Raw genomic sequence first — 26,318 nt, forward strand, 5'->3', positions numbered from 1 at the left:
TTTAAATTGAATAACTCCAAACACTCAATATTTTCTCTATGATGAGACCTGAAGATTGTATCTTGGAAACCAAACTTGAAAATATATGAATTAAGATTTTCGAGGGTTGAATTAAAATTTACTGTTGAGGGTCTAAAGAAGAAGAAAAAAATTAAAATTATTTTTTATACAATATAGAGTGTTTGGAATTGTTCAGTTTAAAGCTGATACACAATAACATGCAAAATTTAAAATATCTGATCTTACCAACTGAATCAGCAAAACGATTCTCCCCAGATGTACCTTCTTTGATATTTTGGGATCAGAAATGCCTGCGATGGTGGAGTTTTAAATATTTCCGCTCATGGGCAATGTTATGAACTCGGATCACGGGGTTGTCTTCATAAGGCTCTTAAGACCGGCGATGCTTTGGTCTCCACTTCTGGCCCAGATAGCTGAAGAACTCATGCCGGCTCATGTCGACGAGCTGCTCCACGTTAGCGTTAAGAGGCCGAACTGATTCAGCTCCATCCGGACCTTCTCAAACTCTTCTTGTTTGAAGGACTTGTCCCCCTGGAGATCTCCTCCATGGTCATGGATGCAGCGAGGACGCGGGTCTCGCCTTCCTGGACAAGGTCGTTGACGTGGTTGGAGAGCTGGTGGAGATGAGCCAGGCGTATCTTATGAGGCTTTCGTGGTCGTCGACATGAGGGCCGATGGTGAACACAACGGGGACGATGGAGGGGAGCTTCTCGGCGCTCACCGCCTGCACCTCGAACCTGTAGTTCATTGGCGAGACGTCAACGACGGTGCACGACCGGCCCAGGAGGATCCATGCCTTCTTCTCTAGCTTTATGTCGGTGATCCCAGCGCCGGTGATGGCCAGCTACCGCGACGCGCTCGCAACCTTGTACCACAAAACAATCTTTTTTTTTTTTCCTCCTTCCTTTCGCACAAAGGTTTGCGTGAGGAGAAAAAGAAGGCTATGGGAAGATGGATGGGTTGGAGGGATTCATATAGAGAAGCTGAGAGTAATCCGGTCTCTAACTCCGAGTCCTAGACAAGGAAGAAGACACTCGTTCATCAAATTCCCAGCCCAACCCGGAAAAGGAAGGGCTATTTTTTATGGGAAGATAATTAATAGCCTTGTTATCTCATTGGAGTGATTAACTCCAAAAAAATAAGTGGTTAAAGATACTAAACTTTTATTTCATTTTATTTTTTTGGTAAAATTTAAAAGATATTGATTTGGTGGCCTATAGAATATTTTCTATACTTTGAAATCGATGTTGATTAGACTAGAGTTGTGCTATGGCCAAAAGCCGTTGGATTCTTATTCAAAGGAGCCTAATGGAACAAAAAATCATTTGGTCCAATATCAGAGAAAAATTTATTGGAACAAATTTGGCACATTTCTCTTAATATTAATTTTAAAAAATTAATAAAATTAATAATTTTTTTATCATCAAAGTTGCTAGTTTTGTAATATATATATATATATATATATATATATATATATATATATATATATATATATATATATTATTCTCTTTTTTTTTTATTTTCAGCATGCACTATTTATATACAGAAAGATGAGAATAATTTGGTATCTAACCCCAAGCCCTAAAAAAAGAAGAGGTTCATTAACAAAATTTCTATTAGAACCCCAAACAAGAAGGGCTATTTTTTATGGAAAGAATAATTAATAGCATTATTATATTATGAGAGGAATTAGTTAGCTCTAGAAAATAAGTGGTTAAAAAAATACTATTTTGAGATTGGTGAAGATTAGACTCCAATCCTTTTAGGGCCATTGGATTCCCGTGCAAAGGAGTCTAATAGAGGATTAAAGGTGCACTTCGAAATTATCTTAATTCACAGTAATGGTTCTCACATAAGTGGAGAAATTATTAAGTATTTGTGATGAATTTTTTTTTTCATTGCAAATACTCAATTATTTATGATAAAAATTCTTCATCGCCATTATTTAAAAAAAAATTTAAAATTTTAAAAATTTAAAAATTATGGTTTATTTATGATAAAAATATTACATCATAAATAATAGAGTATTTATGATAAATAGCATTTTTCATCACAAATACCAATTATTTATGATAAACATTTTTGTCACTAATATTTGAAAAAAAATTATAAATTTAAAAATTATAAATTATTTACAACAAAAATATTATGTCATAAATAATTGATCATTTGCAATAAAAATTATTTTTCATTGTAAATGCTAAATTATTTACGATAAAAAATTTTCATCACCAATATTTTAAAAAAAATAAAAATTATAAAAATTATAAAAATTATAGATTATTTGGGATGAAAATATTACATCATAAATAATACAATTTTTATGATAAAAAATTATTTTTATCATAAATAATCAATTATTTATGATAAAAATATTTTCATCATCAATATTTTTAAAAAAATAAAAAATATAAAAATTATAGATTATTTATGATGAAAATATTTCATCATAAATAATTTAGTATTTATGAAACAAACTATTTTACATCATAAATAGACTATTATTTATGATAAAAATATTTTTATCATCAATATTTCTAAAAAAATGATAAATTTAAAAAATATAAAAAATATAAATTATTTGTGATAAAAATATTGCATCAAAAATAACTTAGTATTTTCAATAAAAACTTATTTTTTATCATAAATAGTGAATTATTTATGATAAAAATATTTTTATCGCTAATATTTTGAAAGAAAATTAGAAATATAAAAAATATAAAAATTATAGATAATTTATAACAAAAATATTACATCATAAATAATATAGTATTTATGATAAAAAATTATTTTTCAACATAAATAGTCAATTATTTATGATAAAAATAGTTTTATTACCAATATTTTAAAAAATAAAAAATTTAAAAAATATAAAAATTATAGATTATTTATGAAGAAAATATTGCATCATAAATAATATAGTGTTTATGATGAAAAGTTATTTTGCACAATAAACCATCTATTATTCATGATGAAAATATTTTCATCATTAATATTTTTAAAAAATAATAAATTTAAAAAATATAAAAATTATAAATTTTTTATGATAAAAATATTGTGTCATAAATAACTTAGTGTTTGCAATGAAAAATTATTTTTTATCATAAATAGTCAATTATTTACGATAAAAATATTTTCATCTTCAATAATTCTAAAACAATGAAAAATTTAAAATATAAAAATTATAGATTATTTGTGATGAAAATATTTCATTATAAATAATTCAATATTTATGATAAAAAATTATTTTAATCATAAATAGTAATTATTTATGATGAAAATATTTTCATCGCTAATATTTTGAAAGAAAATGAGAAATTTAAAAAATATAAAAATTATAGATAATTTATGATGAAAATATTACATCATAAATAATATAGTATTTATGATAAAAAATTATTTTTCATCATAAATAGTCCATTATTTGTGACAAAAATAGTTTCATCACATATATTTTAAAAAAATAAGAAATTTAAAAAATATAAAAATTATAGATTATTTATGATAAAAATATTACATCATAAATAATATAGTGTTTACAACAAAAAATTATTTTGCATCGTAAATAGTCCATTATTTATGATAAAAATATTTTTGTCACTAATATTTTCAAAAAAATGACAAATTTAAAAATATAAAAATTATAGATTATTTGTGATGAAAATATTTCATCATAAATAACTTAGTATTTGTAATGAAAACTCATTTTCTATCATAAATAGTCAATTATTTATGATGAAAATATTTTTATTGCCAATATTATGAAAAAATAAAAAATTTAAAAATTACAGATTATTTATAATGAATAGCAAAAATATCATAAATAATTGACTATTTATGATAGAAAATGAGTTTCTATCGTAAATGCTTCTTTATTTACGATGAAATAATTTCATCGCTAATAATTAAAAAATTTAAAAATTTAAAAAAATAACTTTTGATACTGAAAAAGAATCATTATCCCAATACCTAGACTTTATCGGATGATGTAACAAAATTCTTCACCCATAAGCGAATCAACCATCTATAAGATCTAAGAGCAAACCACCTCAGAAAATTAAATCAAGGAATTTGATTCAGAGGAAATGTCAACTTTCAACTATATAAAGAATAAAACTTTATCAACTGTTCGATGGACTAAATTATGTTATTTACTTCTAAACCATCCCAAAAAAATTTGGTCAACAATCCCTTATGATCATAAAATCCTATAATATCTTTAACAAAAAAATATAACTTCTTGAATACTATCCTTAATCTACGGCAGATGATGCACCACAGCAATTCGATCCCTGAAACTATCAATTGATGTCGATTCTCCATCAAAAAAATTAGACTTTATATGAAAACAAAGGCCAGCAGATCCCCTAAAAGTTGATCCACACAAGGTATCTGTCAAAACATAAGAACACGATCAAAATATTTAACTCACATGTAACTAAGATTGTTAGTTAACATCTACAATGTATTAGTAGAAAAATAGTTATCATCCAACAGTACATGATAATGTATTGGTCTGCTGATCCCCTGAATGGAAACAAAATATAAATAAATTGATAAAAAATATTTTGAAAACTAGATAAAATTATATTATGCAAATAAGCCCCACCTAACCTAGAAAAACAAAATAATGAGAAAAGAATATCAAAAAAATATTATCTTTATACTAGTATGGCTGCAAAGATAGAAATTAAATTCTATCAGATTACAAATCCTTGTGCCAACCATAGTTCTTAATCATATTAAAAATATCACTAAAGTTTTAAGCCACTTAATTGATCAACCCTAACAAAACCATATGAACATCAACTCAGCTCTTTAACATATTTTAGATCCACAAAAGCATGCATTACAAAAAATAGCCAAGCTGCTTTTTTATGTATGTAATTATTTTGAAAAAAAAATCACAAATTAACTATTTATATAAATTTTTTTTATTAATAAAAAATTAATTTTTTGATGAAATTATTTTTAAAAATATTTTTTTGGGCCAAAAATTTTTTAGATTAAAGAAAATTAATTTTATTTTTCATCACAAATATTTTTTTAATGTCACTTTTTGTTGTTAAATTTTTTGGATAGAAAATTTACTTGGTGAAAAAAATCTAAAATTATTTTTTTATGAAATTGTTATTGGAGAAATTTTTTTTGCAAATTTTTTTTTGATGAAAATTGTATTTACATTGCTAATAAGATTATTAATGATGAAAATTTAGTTTTCATCACCAATAATTTTTTTTGCAAAATTTTTTAAGAGGAAAAAATTTTTTAGTGGGGAATTTTTATTTTTTTGGAGAATTAATGGCAACAAAAATCTAATTTTTGTTGCCAATAATTTTATTGATGATGAATTTTTTTTCATCACCAAAAATTTTTTTAGAGGAAAGATTTTTTTAGCGAAGAATTTTTTTTTGTGAGAATTATTCACGATGAAAATTTAATTTCCATTGCTAATAAGCTAATTAACGATGAAATTTTTAGTTTTCATCATAAATATTTTTTTAAGAGAGGAATTTTTGTCATGGGAAAAATTTTGGCAGAAATTATTAGTGATAATTTTATTTTCATTGCAAATAATTTTTTTTAGCGAGAAAAGTTTTTTAGTGGGGAAAAATTTTTTTGGTTGGAAATTATTAGTGATGAAAATTAAATTTTCATTGCTCATAATATAATTAACGATGAAAACTTTTTTCATCACAAATAATTATTTTAGAGAAAAAATCTTTTTAGTGATAAATTTTTTTTGTTGTTTAACAGAATTATTAGCAATAAAAATTAAATTTTCATCGCTAATAATGATTCTTTCAATGCACATCAAGTCAACGTCGTTTCGCATGTAACCCTCTTTCCCCCCTTCTCCCCTCTCTCCTCTCTCCTCTCCTCTCTCCCTCTCCTTAAGCTCTCCTCTCTCCCTCTCCCTCTCCCTCTCCTTGAGCTCTCCTCTCTCCGTGCTCTGCCCCCCCTCTCTTCCTGCTGGCAAGCCCCTCTCCACCATCATCGCTGTCGTCTGCACCACCTGCCGTTCGCCATCTACCAGAGGTAAGGTTCCAACCCTTTTTTTTGTATTGATCAGGCCACCGAGGGCGGAGCCATCCGGGGGAGGGGCGTGGGTGGCCAATGGTGCCATGGGGCCAGAGAGGGGGTCGGCTGACAGGGAGGTGGTCGACCGACGAGGAGGGGTTTGGGGGCAAAATGGGGGCAAGATGGGGTCGGGGGGTGGGATGGGGTCGGGGGTGGGATGGGGCCAGGGAGGGGGCGGCCGGTGGGGACGCATATGGGGTCAGGGAGGGGGTCAGCCGATGGGAAGTTGGTCGACCGACAGGGAGGGGGTCGGGGATGAAATGTGGGCGGGATGGGGTCGGGGGGCAGGATGGGGCCGGGAGGGATGGGGTCAGGGGGGATGGGCAGCCGATGGTGACGGAGACAGGGCCAGGGAGGGGGTCGGTCGGGGGAGATGGGGCCAGGGAGGGGGCGACTGATGGTCAGGGGAGACGGGGAGGGGGCGGCAGCGGGGAGGGGTGGGTGACGGTGGGGAGGGAGGAAGGGAAGAGAGAAAGAAGGGGGAAAAAGAAAATAAAAAAGGAAAAAAAAGAAAAAAAAAAGAAAAAAAAAGTAAAAAAGTAATGTTGGTGCAAAAATCCGCCTGCGTCGGAGAAGCTGGAGTCGAGGGAGCCACAGTCGCCGTCGAGACCTGCAAAAGAAGTCTAAACCGGAGGTGGGGTTGCTCCGGCAAGACCCTCCGACGCTCAAGTTAGTTCTCTGCCTCAACAAGAATGGAGTGCTCGAACGGAAATTTTAGCAGAGTTTTTGGGTAAGAAATGAGAGCTTAGAGAATAACGTATCTGGGGTCCCCCTTTTATAGGTGGAGGGGGCAACGGATTGATGGCGACGTTCGTAACCGCCTGATCATGGGCTGCACGGGGCCAGGAGAGATTTATTATGAAAAATAGTGGGATAGAGTCATGGCTGTTACCAAGGCTCGCCACGTGGAGTCTGTTGTGGATAGTGGAGCGGCGTCCGTTGTCGTGACTCGTCAGGGAGTAGTGGAGCCACGCAGAATCCATCGCAGGAGGTGGAGCAGAATCATGGCTATTACTGCGGCCTGCCAGGGAGTGATGGGGCCGTGCGGAATCCATCACAGGAAGTGGAGCAGAGTCGTGGCCGTTACTGCGGCCTGCCAGGGGGTCCAGGCCTGTCGGCCGAAGTTCGATCGGAGTTTGATCCTCCGTAGAAGCCCGGTTGGGGATCATTTGTCGAGAAGTTTCAGCCAAGGCCTGTCTGCCCTAGAAATCTGGAAGGAATCCATGGAATTCGCCTTCGATGGTAGCTCGGCCAAAGGCTTGCAGTGGGAATCCGGTGCGGACCGCTCGAAGTAGATCGTTTGTGGTAGAAACTCGGAGCGAGTCACGTGCAATAGGGGCTCGAAGTCCGGTCCTTGTAGGGGTTCCGAGTGAGGTCCACCTGCAATAGGAGTCGGGGATGAGGTCCGGCTCCCGTAGGAGTCCGGGCGAAGTCTTCCTGTAAGTGAAGTTGGGGGTGAAGTCCAGCTCCCGTAAGAGTCTGGATGAGGTCTACCTGTGATTGAAGTCGTGGGTGGAGTCCGGCTCCCGTAGGAGTTCGGACGAGGTCCGCCCGCAATTGAAGTCATGGGCGGAGTTCGGTTCCCGTAGGAGTCCGGATGAGGTCCGCCCGTAATTGAAGTCGTGGGCGGAGTCCGGCTCCCGTAGGAGTCCGGACGAGGTCCGCCTCCAAGTGACGTCGGGGGAGAAGTCCAGCTCCCGTAGGAGTCCGTTCGCCGCGAAGAATCCGGCCGACGCTGGTGGGGGCTTATCCGTCAGCAAAACTTGGGAGTGTTGCAGAGGCTCGGCCACCTGGGAGGTTTGAAGAGACGTCGTCGGAGGTCGGAAGTCAGTTAATCCTGTTACAAACTTCGACTAGGGGGTATTTTATACCCAACATCAGTCCCCCTACTTCCGAGTTTGAATTTCGAATGAAAGAAGTACAAAAGGAATTTCACAGTCGAAGTTGTCCCCTTAAGTCCCATGCACGATCGTCCTCAGATATTTTGGCATTTAATGCATGCGTGTCGGAGCCCTTTTCCAACCAGGGTGATCCGAAGGGTCCTTTCAAAATTTCCACCGAAGCGTAGTCCCAAGCGCCACACCATAATGGTCTCGCCAACGGTCAGCCCTACGCCACGGTGAGTGGGACACATGGCGGGCACTGGTTGATCTGGGGATATCTGCCACCATAACTGTGCCAGGTCCCGTCGCCTATTTAAACCCCCTCCTTCCCTCTAGGGGCTTCACTTCGCCTGAGAGTTTAGCCACCCCCATCGGCGCCCTTATTGACTCCAAGCACTCTTCGCACCAGCCTTTGCCATCCCCACCGACTCTCCGCCGCCTTCAATCTTTCGAGCCCCTTCGAGGGGTCCTCCTGTCAGGGCTTCTGCCCCAGGGGCCAACCTCGAGAGGATGTCACGAACCAAGAGGAGCGTGAGGGGGAAAACAGCGGCCTGTGAGTTCTCCGACTGTCAAGCTGTCACTGAGGGTTCCCGTTGCCTCAAAGGGGGCTCGAGGGAGAATTCCTTCAACAACAGGGATTTAATAATGGGGACAACCGGTGAGTGCATTCCGCCTGAGAATTTTGGAGTAGCCGAACTGGGCGACACCGGCCAAGGGGGCAGAGTTGACGTCACAAGCCGTGGCAGAATTCTTGAGATCGTCGGGGCCGAGGGACCAGAAGCGATCGGCGTCGACAGTGGGGTAGTAGAACTTGTTGCAGGGACGGTGGAAGTAGCACATGCCGACCAAGTAGCGCATGCTGACCTTGCCGAAGTACCTAGGACGGTGGTGGTGCACACCTCCGGTGCCATCGCGGCCTCCAGGGTACCTCTGGTTCTTCTTGCTGCAGGTCATCGTCGCCGCTGCCGTTGCCGTCGCTGCCCCTTGAATTCTATCCCACCCTTTTTCCCCTAAGGCTGGGGTTTCGACGATGGAGCGGAACAAGGCGGGGGGCAAGAGCTGAGGGGTTTATCACACGCACTGAAAAATGCTACCGAAATGGACGGAACCGAAAGGAGAAGTTGGGAGCTTGAAGTGGTCTTCAACGTGTTCCTTTTGAGTCTTGTAGTAATGCATTTTTTGTCTCTCTCGACCTTCGAGGCCTCGTAACGTACACCTTTGTTAATCAAGAATGAGGAGGCTTTGTTACTTCATCTGTATTTTACGTCGAATTGCTGCCTGCCGAACTCCTTTCATTTACCATTGTTATTGCTGTATTCCCTTCCCTTCTCTCCCCCTCTTTTTCTTTTTTTTTTTTTTTTGAACGTCGTCCGGAGGTCGCTGGTTGTTGCCGCGTTGGCTTGCCTTTCCAGTCATCCCTCTTCTTCAGCCTTAATGGCTCTGTAATACATATTTAATAAATAACATGAGAAAGAAATTTTCTGCTACCTCTTTTACTTATGTGTCGAATTATCGCTTGCCGAGCTCCTTTCAGCTTTTGCCTTGCTTGAAATCGATGCCGTTCGGAGGTACCCGATTGCCACTGCATTGACCCATCCTTTTGTCCATGGCCACAGATCTGTCCGGGGTCGCTCAGGTTTGATGCCCCCTTTCAGAGTTCGAGCTCGGAGGTTTTAGCTTCTCGTCACCCTGAGGAAGTCGTCTGGTCCCGGGGTTGCGTTGAGGGCTTTCTTGAAGGCCGGGGTTTTTGGTAAGGGCCCCAACCCTTGCTGGGATGAGGTTCCCTACATTTTTGATGCTGTTTGTTGCTGACACAGTCCGTCGCTTTCCTTTTTAACTTCCCTCCCCTTTCTCTTTTTTCTCTTTTGAGTGAGGGTTTTCCCTCTGCTCTTGGTGGGGTTGCGGGAGTGCGAAGGGGCCGCTGGGAAGGTCCCCTTCTTCCTATCTGGTCTTAAATGATCAGATCTCGACTGGCGTTAGGATGGGGTTCTTCCCCCATTTCTGACGTAATCGATTTTAGCTCTGGTTAGGATGAGGTCCTCCTCTTATCGCTAACAAGGCTATGGGGGTGCATATGGGCGCTGTGGGACCTCTCCCCCCATCTGGTCTGAGTGTAATCGGGCCTTTGACTTTGCTCATGTTAGGGCGAGGTTCTCCTCCTGTCCCTAATATGGCTGTGGGGGCACATATGGGCATTGCAGGGCCTCTCCCCCCATCCGGTCTAAGAGGAACTGGGCCTTCAACTTTGCTCATGTTAGGGTGAGATTCTCCTCCTATCCCTAACATGGCTATGGAGGCGCATGTGGGCGCTGTTTGGCCTCTCCCCCCATCTGATCTATAAAGAACCGGACCTTCGACTTTGCTCATGTTAGGGCGAGGTTCTCCTCTTGTCCCTAACATGGCTGTGGGGGCGCATGTGGACGCTGTTTGGCCTCTCCCCCCATCCAATCTATGAAGAATCGGGCCTTCGACTTTGCTCATGTTAGGGCGAGGTTCTCCTCCTGTCCCTAACATGGCTGTGGGGGCGATGTGGGCACTGTTTGGCCTCTCTCCCCATCCAGTCTATGAAGAATCGGACCTTCGACTTTGTCAAGACGAAGTTCCCCTCCTGCTCCCGACATGATTTGTTTTGACTGTCCTATCGATGTAAGCTTGTGCCAAGAGAAGAGACATGTAGATACAAACTTTTATTTAAAATAAAGTTATCGGTAATACATTTGTAAGTTTTTCGAGCTCCATGGTCGTGGGAGGTCTGCTCCTCCAAGCTCCTTGAGGTAATAAGTTCCGGGCCGAACTACTTCCTTGACTTCGTACGGGCCTTCCCAATTTGGGGCGAGCTTTCCTCGATCCTAAGGTTGCAAGACAGCGGCTCGTCGAAGCACTAGATCTCTGGTTCTAAAGACTTTATTCCTGACCCTGAAATTGTAATAGCGAGCGACTTTCTGTCTGTAGGCTGCCATCTGAACTTGAGCTACCTCTCACTTTTCTTCCAGTAAGTTGAGGTTGGCTTTAAGACATTGTGAATTGTGATATTCGTTGAATGCCACGACTCGTGCTGACGGGAGTTTAAGCTCAATTGGGATAACAGCCTCCGTTCCGAAGGTCAGAGCGAAAGGGGTCTCTCCCATGGGCAGCCTTTGGGTAGTTCGGTATGCCCACAGCACATGGTAAAGTTCATCTGCCCAAGTTTCCTTCACCTTTTCGAGCCTTGTCTTGATCCCCTGCAGCAGGGTTCTGTTGGTCACTTCAGCTTCACCGTTCGCCTGAGGATGGGCTACTGATGTGAAGTTGTGGGAGATGTTTAGATCTTCACAGAACTCGACGAATCTCACTCCCGTGAATTGTCATCCATTATCAGTGATTAGGGTTCTTGGCAGGCCGAACCTGCAAACGATCGACTTCCAGACGAAGTCTTGCACTTTAGCTTCTGTGATTTTCGCCAGTGGTTCGGCTTCGACCCACTTGGTGAAGTAGTCAATCGCTACCAGGAGGAACTTCCTCTGCCCCGATGCCACGGGAAAGGGTCCAAGGATATCCATCCCCCATTGCGCAAACGGCCATGGGGCACTCAAGGGGGTAAGCTCGATGGCGGGCTATCTCTGGATGTTGGCATATCTCTGACATCGGTCGCACTTTCTGACGTACTCAATTGAGTCACGATGCATAGTCGACCAGTAATATCCTTGGTGGAGCAACTTGTGGGATAAGGATCTAGCCCCCAGATGGCTTCCGCAGATTCCTTCATGCACCTCCCATAAGGCGTAGTCGGCTTCCGAAGGTCGGAGATATTTTAAGAGGGGCAAAGAGTATGATCTCTTGTACAGCCTGCCCTCATAGAGGATGTACCAGGAGGCTTGATTTCTGAGCTTCCGAACTTCTTTCGCATCATGAGGGAGAATTCCGTCCCTGAGATATGCCACCAGTGGGTCGATCCAACTGGGCTCATGATCAATTTCCATCACAGGCCGCGATTCCTCCGTACTTGGATACTTCAGAACTTCAAAAAGAACACCCTTGGGCAATTCAGCCGGAGCCAGCGTGGCTAGCTTGGAGAGAAGATCGGCTCGGGTATTTTCCATTCTTGAAATTTGCCTGACGTGGAAGCTACTAAAGGTGGGGACGAGCTCCTTTACCTTTTCAAGATACTTAGCCATGCTGTCTTCCCGCGCTTCGTAGTTTTCATTGACTTGTCCCACTACCAATTGGGAATCACTGTGGACTTGGAGCCGATCAACTCCTAATTCTTTGGCGATCCTTAACCCTGTGATCAGAGCTTCATATTCAGCTCCATTGTTTGTTGCGGAGAACTCGAAGCGCAGAATGTACTCTGCGACGATTTCCTCTGGACTAATCAAGATCAGGCCCGCGCCTGCACCCGACATGTTGGAAGATCCGTCCACGTAGAGAGCCCAAAAGCAACCAGGAAGGTCAGCTTCTTCTTTAGGGGAGTTCGGTCGGGGCTCGAGGTCGTCCATTTCACCCTGTTCCGGTTCGGCCTCCTCCGCAATTGTACACTACTATAAAATCTGCCAATATCTGAGCTTTTACCATCGGTCTGGATCGATAGTTGATGTCGAATTCGGTGAGCTCGATCGCCCATTTCACCATCCTCCCGGAGGCATCTGCCCGATGTAGAATAGCCTTGATCGGCTGGTCGGTGAGTAACGTCACGGTGTGTCCTTGGAAGTAGGGTCGGAGCCTCCGGGCTGCAATCAACAGGGTGTAAGTTAGTTTTCCTAACTTAGTATACCTGGTTTCGGCGTCTCTCAATGCATGACTGACGTAGTAGATCGGCCGTTGAATTTTTGCCTCTTCCTTAACAAGGACCGTTGCGAGAGCCATAGGGGAGACCGCCAGGTACAGAAGCAGCTCCTCTCCAGGTTCGGGCTTCGCCAACAATGGAGGCGAGCTGAGGTAGCTCTTCAGCTCTTCAAACGCCTGTTGGCACTCAGGGGTCCAGCAGAAGTTCTTCGGCCACTTGAGGGTTTGGAAGAAGGGTAGGCACCGTTCGGCCGACCTTGCGACGAAGCGATTCAGGACTGCTATCCTCCCTGTAAGGCGCTGAACCTCCTTTATCGACTTCGGGGTGGCCATCTCCTGGATGGTACAAATTTTCTCCAGATTGGCTTCGATTCCGCACCCCGATACCATGAAGCCCAGGAACTTTCCTGAGGTCACTCCGAAAGCACATTTAGTCGGGTTCAGCTTCATCTTATATTTTCGGAGGGCGTTGAAGGTCTCCTCGAGGTCAGCGATGTGGTTCATGAAAAATTTGCTTTTCATGAGCATGTTGTCCACGTAGACCTCCATGTTGCGGCCGATTTGCTCCTTGAAGATTTTGTTCACCAGCCGCTGATAGGTCGCACCTGCATTTTTGAGGCCAAAAGGCATGACCCTGTAACAGTAAAGGCCACGGTTAGTAATGAAAGTAGTCTTTTCTTTGTCTTCCGATGCCATCCTGATTTGATTATAGCCAGAGAATGCATCCATAAAGGTGAGAAGCTCATGGCCCCAGGTCGCATCTACCAGTTGATTGATTCTGGGCAGAGGGTAGCTGTCCTTTGGACAGGCTTTATTCAGCTTTTTGAAGTCTATACACATCCTCCACTTGCCATTTGCCTTTTTGACTAGGACAACGTTGGAAATCCAGTCAGGATAGTTGACTTCTCTAATGAATCCAGCTTTCAGGAGTTTGTCCACTTCCTCGGCTATCGCTTTCTGCCTCTCTGGTGCATGACCTTGAATTTTCTCTTTCGTCGGTCAATGCTTGGGATCGACGGCCAGGCGGTGCTCCATGACTTTCGTGTCGATCTCCGGCATGTCTGCTGGAACCCAAGCGAAAACATCCACATTCTTTCATAGAAAATCGATGAGATGCGCCCGCACCTCTTCCCCCAGGTTGGAGCCGATCTTCACCACATGCTCCGCATTCCCGTCGTTCAAAGGGATCGAAATCAGATCTTCGATTGGGCCGCCCCTCTCCTCAGCGAGGTCGTCGCGGGCGTCTAACCCATCAACTGGACAGAGGCCGGATTGGTCACTTCTTTGCAAGGCTATGTTGTAGCAGTGTCTGGCCAGGGCTTGGTCTCCCCTGACTTCTCCGACCCCCTGGTTGGTAGGGAATTTCAATTTCAAATGGTAGGTTGACACGATGGCCCGGAGAGCGTTGAGGCCAGGTCGGCCATGGATTGCATTGTACGTTGATGGTGCCTTCACCACCAGGAAATTCACCAGAGCCCTGGATTATTTTGGATATCGACCCGCAGCTACAGTCAAAGTTATCACTCCCTCCAATGGGACAGCATCGCTGGTAAACCCTACCAGGGGGAGCTAATCGGTCCCAAATGGCCGTCAAGGATGGATATTCTTGAGAAGGCGTCGTAGAACAAAATATCGGCCAAACTTCCATTGTCGACAAGAATGCGGCAGACGTCGTAGTTAGCTATATTCAAGGAAACTACAACCGCATCGTTATGAGGAAATTGAACTCCCTGAGTGTCTTCTTCAGTGAAAGTTATGGATTCCTCAATCTTTTGCCGCTTGGGAGGTCCGGCCAATACGCCGGCCGCTCCCTATCAAGATTCATTCGAGATGGTGTTGGTGAAATCCGTCGGAGGGTGATTGTCTGACCGCTCCATGCCGGCGGCCGTTGCCGGAGGGGGAGGAGCCTGGGAAATCAGAGGCAAGGTCGGAGCCTGAGATCTGGCCGCGGAGGCCGTGGATCGTCACGTGGATGCTTTGTGGGGGGCATCGGGCAAAGACCTAGTGGGGGAAGGAGGAGTGGATGTCGGAAAAGATGATCGGAGGCAGTCCCGTTGAGCGCTCCTTTAAGAACAAGGGTACTGCGAAGACACAGACCCCTTCCTCTAGCGCCAATCCTGTTGGTGCAAAAATCCACCTGCGTCGGAGAAGCTGGAGTCGAGGGAGCCGCGGTCGCCGTCGAGACCTGCAAAAGAAGTCTAAACCGGAGGTGGGGTTGCTCCGGCAAGACCCTCCGATGCTCAAGTCAGTTCTCTACCTCAATAAGAATGGAGTGCTCGAATGAAAATTTTAGCAGAGTTTTTGGGTAAGAAATGAGAGCTTAGAGAATAACGTATCTGGGGTCCCCCTTTTATAGGCGAAGGGGGCAACGGATTGATGGCAACGTTCGTAACCGCCTGGTCATGGGCCGCACGGGGCCAGGAGAGATTTATTATGAAGAATAGTGGGATGGAGTCATGGCTGTTGCCAAGGCTCGCCACGTGGAGTCTGTTGTGGATAGTGGAGCGGTGTCCATTGTCGTGACTCGCCAGGGAGTAGTGGAGCCGTGCAGAATCCATCACAGGAGGTGGAGCAGAATCGTGGCCGTTACTGCAGCCTGCCAGGGAGTGATGGGGCCGCACGAAATCCATCGCAGGAAGTGGAGTAGAGTCGTGGCCATTACTGCGGCCTGCCAGGGGGTCCAGGCCTGTCGGTCAGAGTTCAGTCGGAGTCTGATCCTCCATAGAAGCCTGGTTGGGGATCATTTGTTGAGAAGTTTCAGCCAAGGCCTGTCTGCCCTAGAAATTTGGAAGGAATCCACGGAATCCGCCTTCGATGGCAGCTCGGCCAAAGGCTTGCAGTGGGAATCCTGCGCGGACCGCTCGAAGTAGATCGTTTGTGGCAGAAACTCGGAGCGAGTCGCGTGCAATAGGGGCTCGAAGTTCGATCCTTGTAGGGGTTCGGGGTGAGGTCCACCAGCAATAGGAGTCGGGGACGAGGTCCGGCTCCCGTAGGAGTCCGGATGAAGTCTTCTTGCAAGTGAAGTTGGGGGCGAAGTCCGACTCCCATAAAAGTCCGGACGAGGTCTACCTGTGATTGAAGTCATGGGCAGAGTCCAGCTCCCGTAGGAGTCCGGATGAGGTCCGACCGCAATTGAAGTCGTGGGCGGAGTCCGACTCCCGTAGGAGTCCGGACGAGGTCCGCCTCCAAGTGAAGTCGGGGGCGAAGTCCAGCTCCCGTAGGAGTCCGTTCGCCGCGAAGAATCCGGTTGATGCTGGTGGGGGCTTATCCGTCAGTAAAACTTGGGAGTGTTACGGAGGCTCGGCCACCTGGGAGGTTTGAAGAGACATCGTCAGAGGTCGAAAGTCGGTTAATCCTGTTACAAACTTCGGCTGGGGGGTATTTTATACCTAACAAGTAAAAAAGTAAAAAAAGAGGAAAAAAATAAAAAAATAAAATATTAATAATAGTATTTAATTATTTGATTAATAAAAATAAAATCTGGATCATGATCCGAATTAGATCGAGGTTGAGATTTGGATCGAGATCTCGATTCAGATTAAGATCCAGATCGGGATCTGATCAAGATCTGAGTTGGGATCCGGGTAGCATGGGGTTAGAGAGGGCGGCTACACCGCAGTGGGTGGCTTGCGAGGGGTGTGTGATGGTGTCGGCACCACAGGAGCAGGGGTCATGGGGGTCGAGTTCGGGTGGTGCGGGGTGTGTGACGGCACCAGCGCTGTGGGAGCGGAGATCGTGGGGGCCGAGTCCAGGCGGCGCGAGGTGTGTGATGGCACCAGCATCATAGGGGCGGAGGTCGCAAGGGCCGAGTCCAGGCAGCGCGGGGTGTGTGACAGCGTCGATGCCGTGGGAGCAGGGGGCGTGGGAGGCTGAGTCCGGAGCTCGTTTAGAAGAAAAAAATATTTAGAAAAAAAATATTTTTAGATAAAAAATATTTAAAAAAATAAAAAATTATTTATTATTTTTAGGTAAAAAATATTTTAGAAAAAAATAAAAAACTATCGAGTCCTCGGGAATAGATTTTGTTTTTATTATTTTATGTTAATATTATTTTGCATACTCAACTGCTTATAGTTTATTTTATATTTGTTGTATAAATTTTTTAGTATTATTGTTGAAATTTATAATTTTTTTTGTTTCGCTAGTGCAATGGACATTGCTGTTACTTATTATAATTTAATTATTTTATGTGCTATTTTGTATGCTTTTGCTTATTACAATTAAATATAAAAAATATTTCTATTTTAGAGAAAACTTTACTAAAATTTTTGATAAAAAATTTTAATGCAGAGTTATTCTTTTTTGATAAATTAAAAATTCATCTTCGAATGTATGTTCAAATATGGTAGTTAAATTATATTGAGCCATAGATTGCCGTTCAAGAGTCGATCTTGATCTAGATCGACTTTTAGATATCCCGTAATTGGACTTTTTAAAAAAGTAATAATCTTATTGTTGGATGTCTCGGATCCCAACTTAGATCTTGATTAGATCCTGATCTGGATCTCAATCCAAATCGAGATCTCAATCTGATCTCGACCTCGATCCAATTTGAATCGTGATCTAGATTTTATTTTTATATTCATTTATATATCAAAAATTACAGGTATGATACCCAGAGACAGACGACGACGTTCTCATTCACAGTCTATCCCAAAGGCTGAGGCACCTTCACTGATTTTCACTGCTGCACCAGCTCCATCGCCAGAAGGTCCTGCATTGGCAGGTCCCAATGAGATGGGTTCGAAAGAGACAGATCCGAATGATATTATTATACTTTTAAATAATGATATTTATTTTTTTTATTTAGATAGCTATCATACTAATGATTGATTTATTATTGTTTCAGGTTAGTCTCTACCAGTAGTGAGGCGACAGCGAGGTCCATTGAAAAATCTTGCTTTAAAGCATTGGAGACGTGAGCATTCAGGATAGCACCTCTATATCAAGATACCATCCGACTATACCAGGCCCATTAGGAGATGGTGAGAGCTGTGGCAGACCGAGCTGGGCATCATATGCTACAGCTATGCCCCCGTGATGCTTTTCGATTGGCATCACATTGTACTAGCTCAGAGAGAGATTTTTTACACTCAGTTATAGATAAAATAAATTATATTATGAATATTTAATTAGCACGATATTCTTCTAATATTTGTTATTAGCAGAGTGTTTTTGATATTATTGATTTTGAGAGGGATCGTGTGCGACGAACTGTGGATGCTTATTTATCTTTACATTTCAAGGACTATCGCCATCACATCCATCAGTATTGGTACCATGTGATGTAGGATCATAGGGTGGAGGCAGCACAGCAGCGGCCCTATGACAGCATCACTATAGATGATTGGACGGTCATATGCTGACATTACGAGGATCTGGCATATCAGGTTACACATCCAAACTTTATTTTTAGAGTTTAATGATTAAATCATTTATTCTTAAATTCAGTTTGTTACCTACTAATTTGACTACTAACTGTACAGAGAAGATGTATCTAGAATGTCATGAATCGGACTAGACAGATCGTACCATATTATGAGGATTCGAGATTGTTCGCTCATCACATGGAGCAGATGGTAAGTAATTTTTAATTAGTATATAATTTTTTAACTATTTAAAAAATTTTTAATTAATTATTTTCAAATTGCAGAGAGATGCTGAGAGTGGTGAGCTTCCTGGTATGATCGATATCTACCAGCAAACCCACCAACGACGGTCAGGGGAGTGGATGATGGAGAGCCAAGAGCTCTTTATAAATTTTTTCAATTATTTTTTATTCACAGTTTGATTTTTAGTATGAAATTAAAATAGCTATAACTTTAATTTTTAGGATCGTATGATAGACATCAGATCCCAGCCTATCCTTGAGGGCTCGACCGTACCCACAGATGATGAGATCTGTGATTAGGTGCTTGGTACAAGACCCTATTATGTTAGGAATCTAGAGAATGGGATCGCTGCTTCCTCATCCTCATGCTCATCCAGGGCTGACATCTATGCTGCCTGCGATGCTCGACTGGTGGAGGTGCAGAGGCAAGCTGAGTAGAGAGCTTATGAGTTGACTGCACGCATCGATGAGTACCAGCAGCTCCAGATCTAGATGATGGAGTGGTTGTTACAGATGGATCAGATCATGTAGTTGATGAGGTAGCAGCAGGCCGATCTAAGCTCATCCGAGTGCTCTCCTTCCTCGGCCCGTTCTCCTTCTACAGATGCCGACACTTGACAGCTTATTTGTGTAGCTTTTTATTTTTATTTTAAATTTTTATAATTTTAAGTTAATATAATAAAATGATAAAATTTATTTATGAGTTTATTGTGTAAATTTTTTATTTTAATTTTTAATTTTTAATTTATAAAAATATTATAAATATAAATTAAATATATATATTCATAAATTATTTTTTAAAAATATCTATAAATTATTAATGATGGAATTATTTTTGATGAAATATTGATCATAAAAAAATATATTAGCAATGAAAAATTGGTCATAAATAATTTTTTAATAAATTTAAAAATATTAAAATTTTATATTAAATTAATAGTGATGAAAATATACATCAGAATTTGAAATATTTGGGACATAAAACATATATTGCTAATATTATTTTAAATTTAATTTTTATAAAAGTTTTTAATTAAATGAATAGTAATAAAAATATTTCATTAAAAATAACTATATTTATGATAAAAAATTTATGACACTAATATTTTTTAAATTTAATTTTTATAAAAATTTTTAATTAAATTAATAGTGATGAAAATATTTTCATCATAAATAACCATATTTATGATGAAAAATTTATGTCACTAAAATTTTTGTAAATTTGTTTTTTATAAAAATTTTTATTTAAATTAATAGTGATGAAAATATTTTCATCGCTAGTAATTTAATATTTATTAGCGATAAAATTTTTTATTGGAAATTGCTATATTGGCGATGAAAAGTTTACATCGCTAATACTTTTCTAAATTTATTTTCATAAAAATTTTTAATTAAATTAATAGAGATGAATAAAATTCATCACAAATAATTTATTTTGTTGGAAATTATATTTTTTTACGACTAAAACTTTTTATCGTAAATAGTTTTCAAAAAAAATAATTTTTTTAACGATGAAAATTTTTCATCAGTAATATTTTTTATTTGTGATAAAAAAAATTTTATCGTAAAAAATTATCAACGACGGCATTATTGGTGACTAAATATTAGCGATGAAATTTTTATCGCTAATAACTATTAGCGACGAAAATTAGCTCTGAGTGACAAATTTTTTTCATCGCTAATATCCTGTTTTGTTGTAGTGATCTAGTCTTGACTTTTATAATAATGCAATAATGTAGATGACTTTTGCAAATCTACCATGAACTATTAAATAGAAATTGATATTGCCTCAAGCATACAACAAACCAAGAATAAGCTCAAGAACAAAGAAAGTAGTCCTACCAACTATACTCTTTGAGAAATGATAAAGCAAGTCCTATCAACATGCAACCTAAGCATTTCTTTCTATCATAAGTTCCTGAGTTAGTTGTCAGATTAGTTGGTGAGCTGGCCCATCCATGGTGGTGGTAGCATTCCTGTTTGCTCTTGAACTATCTCAAATAGAGGTAGTAGTATGCGGTATACTCCGGTCACCTCCTGCTCTGGCCCCTATCAGTGGTCTCACCACCATTTGTCCAAACACTAATCTTTGGCTAAAATCCCCTTTGCAGCCTTAGCATTGATCCTTGGATATTGCCGTAAGTCCCATTACTGATCATGAGATAGTCTTTTAGAGCAACATAATTTCCTTCGAGGGATTCAAGGAGCTTGCGAAGGTAAAATTGTTGGGCCTCTGCGAGGGGCAAGCATCTCCTCAGTCTCCTTTTTCTTTGCATACAACTCTCCATTAGCTTGTTGCTGGCATGTAAAAAATTTTACTTCAGCTATGGTTTGACATCCCTCTACTTCCTTCTCTTTCCTATAGAGTGCAGCTTTAGCAATCTTCTGCTTCTTAATTATACAACTCCCAATTGGCTACTTGAACCTATAATTAGAAATATTTGGTAATTCAAAAAATATGTTTTAATAGTCTATATCTTCGAAAACTTATCCTCTCTTTTGCTCAAACAGTAAGGGTAATGAAGGGAGCCTGAAGGCTAATAAGCCGCAACATTCAACAAAATTCCTTGATGTGTGGGACTTGAATTGAACACAAACCCCACATCAAGAAGGGAAGAGCTAGGTGTGGCGTGGAAGTAAATCTAAATCAACATTCTCGCTGATTCATGTAATGAAAGAAAGATTAATCAATCAATATACAAATTGCATTGCATTTTTTGAAAATGTCCTATCAGATCTGAAACTATCTTCTAGAGCAGAAGCTATCACTTATGTTTAATGGTTAATTAACTACTTAAATAACAAGACAACATGACCACAACCTTCTTCTACTCTTCCAAATGAAAGCTAGTTAGGATTAGTTAATTAAATAACAAGATACCATGACCAAAACTTCTTCTTCTCTTCCAAATGAAAAGCTAGTTTGTCAATATTAGTGAGTGAATATGCAAATTGTATGGCATTGTTTGAAAGTATACTGACAGGTGTGAAACTTATATAGCAAAAGCTATCACTTATTTTTAACCATTAATTCAAATAACATGACCACATGACAAAAAATTGTTATCGCTCTTCTAGGTGATGGATTTCCTGTGAAAGCAAGTTACAATAACCAGTCATAAAAATATTGAATCTTATCTTGAAAGGCATATCGCAGGAGACCTTTGAAAACATGTTTAACTCATGGAAAAAAGTCTAATTTAGAAAAGAAATATAATCAGGGATTAACAATTCTTTTGAAATTCTATGATAACAATATATTTTTTTATATGTTCTCGGCCAAAAGTCTTAGTCGCTTAAGTAAAACACGTTATGGAGGGATTAAACTAGGAAACTTGAGATAACTTTGTTACAAAAGCATATCTATTTACTAAATAAACCAATTCTCTGACATAACCAAGGGAGGATAACTTTCTACATTAATAAAGTCTGTTGAGAGTAGCTATGGAAAGTCATCTTTATATATTGAGAATGTGTATATTTTTTTTGCTTTTGTGAGTCAATTTGCTCAAAGGAGCAAAATGATGCTTATAATTACTTGAAATAGTAAAGCAAGTATAAACAAACAAATTCCCTTCCTATACAAGCGCTGCCTAAGTTTCCTAGATAATTATGTATTCCCTAAATAAACTCAATCCATTCCCTTGATGTCACATTCCCACTTTTTCTATGAATTGATGGGTAGAACACATAGTTAAAAATTTGTAAATCACAAATCCTAATCCTTTAGTGCCTGCTTAAACAAAGTTAGCTCCAGTGGTGAAGGCCCACAAAAATTAAGCTTTGGTTTGTTGCATTAATAGCTGAACTTAGATTAAAATCCAATCTAAAATTTAAAGAACCATGATTGATATAAAATAGACCTAAGACTAACTAGGATATATGGACAGAAGCCAGAGTTTCAGTTTTTGGGGGGATAGTAATTGAGAATTAGGAAAAGATATAAGAAAATTAGGGTGACAAAAAGATTTAGGATCTTCTACTTAAAAATATATTGAAGCAAAGAAAAGGTTATTAATATGATTTTTTTTGGTATTTAAAAAAGTTTATAACAGACACAAGAATTAACGATAAGACTTTTACAATAACATCTATTATTGACTTGAATAGAAAATAAATTTATAAGGCTGCTTCTTAAAAGATATCATGACAAAACTTTACTACCTTCGTGAACAATAAGACCTCTAATAATAAAGTATAATTCTTGTAACTTGAGAACAATTCAAAGAATCATTCATCTAAGGACCATAGACTGATGGAGGAAATATGCAGCAAAAGTTTACTACCTTCATCTCATAATCGACGGGTTTAAGAGCCTTAAAACCGAGATGAGCTCATAACATTGTGCATGTCTTGAGCGGAAATATTCAAAACTCCACCATTGCTGGAGTTTCTTATCCCAAAATATTAAAGAGGGCACATCTAGGAAGAACTGTTCTGCTGATTCAGTTGATAAAATCAGGTATTTCAAATTTTGCTGGTTATTGCATGTCAGTTTTAAATTGAATAACTCCAAACACTCAATATTTTCTCTTTGATGAGACCTGAAGATTGTATCTTGGAATCGAAACCTGAACATATATGAATTATGATTTTTGAGGGTTGAATTAAAATTTACTGTTGAGGGTCTAAAGAAGAAGAAAAAAAATTAAAATTATTTTTTATATAATATAGAGTGTTTGGAATTGTTCAGTTTAAAGCTGACACACAACAACATGCAAAATTTAAAATATCTGATCTTACCAACTGAATCAGTAAAATGATTCTTCCCAGATGTATCTTCTTTGATATTTTGGGATCAGAAATGTCGGTGATGGTGGAGTTTTAAATATTTCCGCTCAAGAGATGGGCAATGTTATGAACTCGGATCACGGGGTTGTCTTCATAAGGCTCTTAAGACCGGCGATGCTTTGGTCTCCACTTCTGGCCCAAATAGCTGAAGAATTCATGCCGGCTCACGTCGACAAGCTGCTCCACGTTAGCGTTGTAGATTAAAAGGCCGAACTGATTCAGCTCCATCCGGACCTTCTCAAACTCTTCTTGTTTGAAGGACTTGTCCCCCTGGAGATCTCCTCCATGGTTATGGATGCAGCGAGGACGCGGGTTTCGCCTTCCTGGACAAGGTCGTTGACATGGTTGGAGAGCTGGTGGAGATGAGCCAGGCGTATCTTATGAGGCTCTCGTGGTCGTCGACATGAGGGCCGATGGTGAACACAGCGGGGACGATGGAGGGGAGCTTCTCGGCGCTCACCGCCTGCACCTCGAACCTGTAGTTCATTGGCGAGGCGTCAACGACGGTGCACGACCGGCCCAGGAGGATTCATGCCTTCTTTTCTAGCTTTATGTCGGTGATCCCAGCGCCGGTGATGGCCAGCTACCGCGACGCGCTCCACAAAACCATTTTTTTTTTTCCTCCTTCCTTTCGCACAAAGGTTTGCGTGAGGAGAAAAAGAAGGCTATGGGAAGATGGATGGGTTGGAGGGCTGATTAATATAGAGAAGCTGAGAGTAATCTGGTCTCTAACTCTGAGTCCTAGACAAGGAAGAAGACACTCGTTCATCAAATTCCCAGTCCAACTCGGAAAAGGAAGGGCTATTTTTTATGGGAAGATAATTAATAGCCTTGTTATCTCATTGGAGTGATTAACTCCGAAAAATAAGTGGTTAAAGATACTAAACTTTTATTTCATTTTATTTTTTTGGTAAAGCTTAAAAGATACTGATTTGGTGGCCTATAGAATATGTTCTGTACTTTGAAATCGATGTTGGTTAGACTAGAGTTGTACTATGGCCAAAAGCCGTTGGATTCTTATTCAAAAGAACCTAACGGAACAAAAAATCATTTGGTCCAGTATTAGAGAAAAATTTATTGGAACAAATTTTGCACATTTCTCTTAATATTAATTTTAAAAATTTAATAAAATTAATAATTTTTTTATCATCAGAGTTGCTAGTTTTGTAATATATATATATATATATATATATATATATATATATATATATATATATTATTCTTTTTTTTTTTTTCAGCATGCACTATTTATATAGAGAAAGATGAGAATAATTTGGTATCTAACCCCAAGCCCTAAAAAAAGAAGAGGTTCATTAACAAAATTTCTATTAGAACCCCAAACAAGAAGGGCTATTTTTTATGGAAAGAATAATTAATAGCATTATTATATTATGAGAGGAATTAGTTAGCTCTAGAAAATAAGTGGTTAAAAAAATACTATTTTGAGATTGATGAAGATTAGACTCCAATCCTTTTAGGGCCACTGGATTCCCGTGCAAAAAAGTCTAATAGAGGATTAAAGGTGCACTTCGAAATTATCTTAATTCGCAGTAATGGTTCTCACATAATTGGAGAAATTATTAAGTATTTGTGATGAAAAAAATTTTTCATTGCAAATACTCAATTATTTATTATAAAAATTCATCATCGCTAATATTTAAAAAAAATAAAAAAATTTAAAAATTTAAAAATTATGGATTAGTTATGATAAAAATATTACATCATAAATAATAGAGTATTTATGATAAATAGCATTTTTCATCACAAATACCAATTATTTATGATAAAAATTTTTGTCACTAATATTTGAAAAAAATTATAAATTTAAAAATTATAAATTATTTATAACAAAAATATTATGTCATAAATAATTGATCATTTGTAATAAAAATTATTTTTCATTGTAAATGCTAAATTATTTACGATAAAAAATTTTCATCACCAATATTTTAAAAAAATTAAAAAATTTAAAAAATATAAAAATTATAGATTATTTGGGATGAAAATATTACATCATAAATAATATAATTTTATGATAAAAAATTATTTTTATCATAAATAATCAATTATTTATGATAAAAATATTTTCATCATCAATATTTTTAAAAAAATAAAAAATTTAAAAAATATAAAATTATAGATTATTTATGATGAAAATAATTCATCATAAATAATTTAGTATTTATGAAAAAAACTATTTTACATCATAAATAGACTATTATTTATGATAAAAATATTTTTATCATCAATATTTCTAAAAAAATGATAAATTTAAAAAATATAAATTATTTGTGATAAAAATATTGCATCAAAAATAACTTAGTATTTTCAATAAAAACTTATTTTTCATCATAAATAGTGAATTATTTATGATGAAAATATTTTTATCTCTAATATTTTGAAAGAAAATTAGAAATATAAAAAATATAAAAATTATAGGTAATTTATAACAAAAATATTACATCATAAATAATATAGTATTTATGATAAAAAATTATTTTTCAACATAAATAGTCAATTATTTATGATAAAAATAGTTTTATTACCAATATTTTAAAAAATAAGAAATTTAAAAAATACTAAAATTATAGATTATTTATGAAGAAAATATTGCATCATAAATAATATAGTGTTTATGATGAAAAGTTATTTTGCACAATAAACAGTCTATTATTCATGATGAAAATATTTTCATCATTAATATTTTTAAAAAATAATAAATTTAAAAATTATAAAAGTTATAAATTTTTTGTGATAAAAATATTGTGTCATAAATAACTTAGTGTTTGCAATGAAAACTTATTTTTTATCATAAATAGTCAATTATTTACGATAAAAATATTTTAATCTTCAATAATTCTAAAATAATGAGAAATTTAAAAATATAAAAATTATAGATTATTTGTGATGAAAATATTTCATTGTAAATAATTCAATATTTATGATAAAAATTTATTTTCATCATAAATAGCAATTATTTATGATGAAAATATTTTCATCGCTAATATTTTGAAAGAAAATGAGAAATTTAAAAAATATAAAAATTATAGATAATTTATGATGAAAATATTACATCATAAATAATATAGTATTTATGATAAAAAATTATTTTTCATCATAAATAGTCCATTATTTGTGACAAAAATAGTTTCATCACATATATTTTAAAA

At 38.3% G+C, this 26,318-nt stretch overlaps 1 pseudogene; it reads right to left on the bottom strand.

The window, feature by feature from the left end:
* Positions 1 to 391: 391 nt before the first annotated feature.
* On the bottom strand, positions 392 to 23,758 carry LOC140856165 (flotillin-like protein 4; annotated as a pseudogene).
* Between the last annotated feature and the right edge of the window lie 2,560 nt (positions 23,759 to 26,318).

The sequence above is a fragment of the Elaeis guineensis genome, chromosome 1 (genome assembly GCF_000442705.2).
Source record: "Elaeis guineensis isolate ETL-2024a chromosome 1, EG11, whole genome shotgun sequence".
Taxonomy (NCBI): Eukaryota; Viridiplantae; Streptophyta; class Magnoliopsida; order Arecales; family Arecaceae; genus Elaeis; species Elaeis guineensis.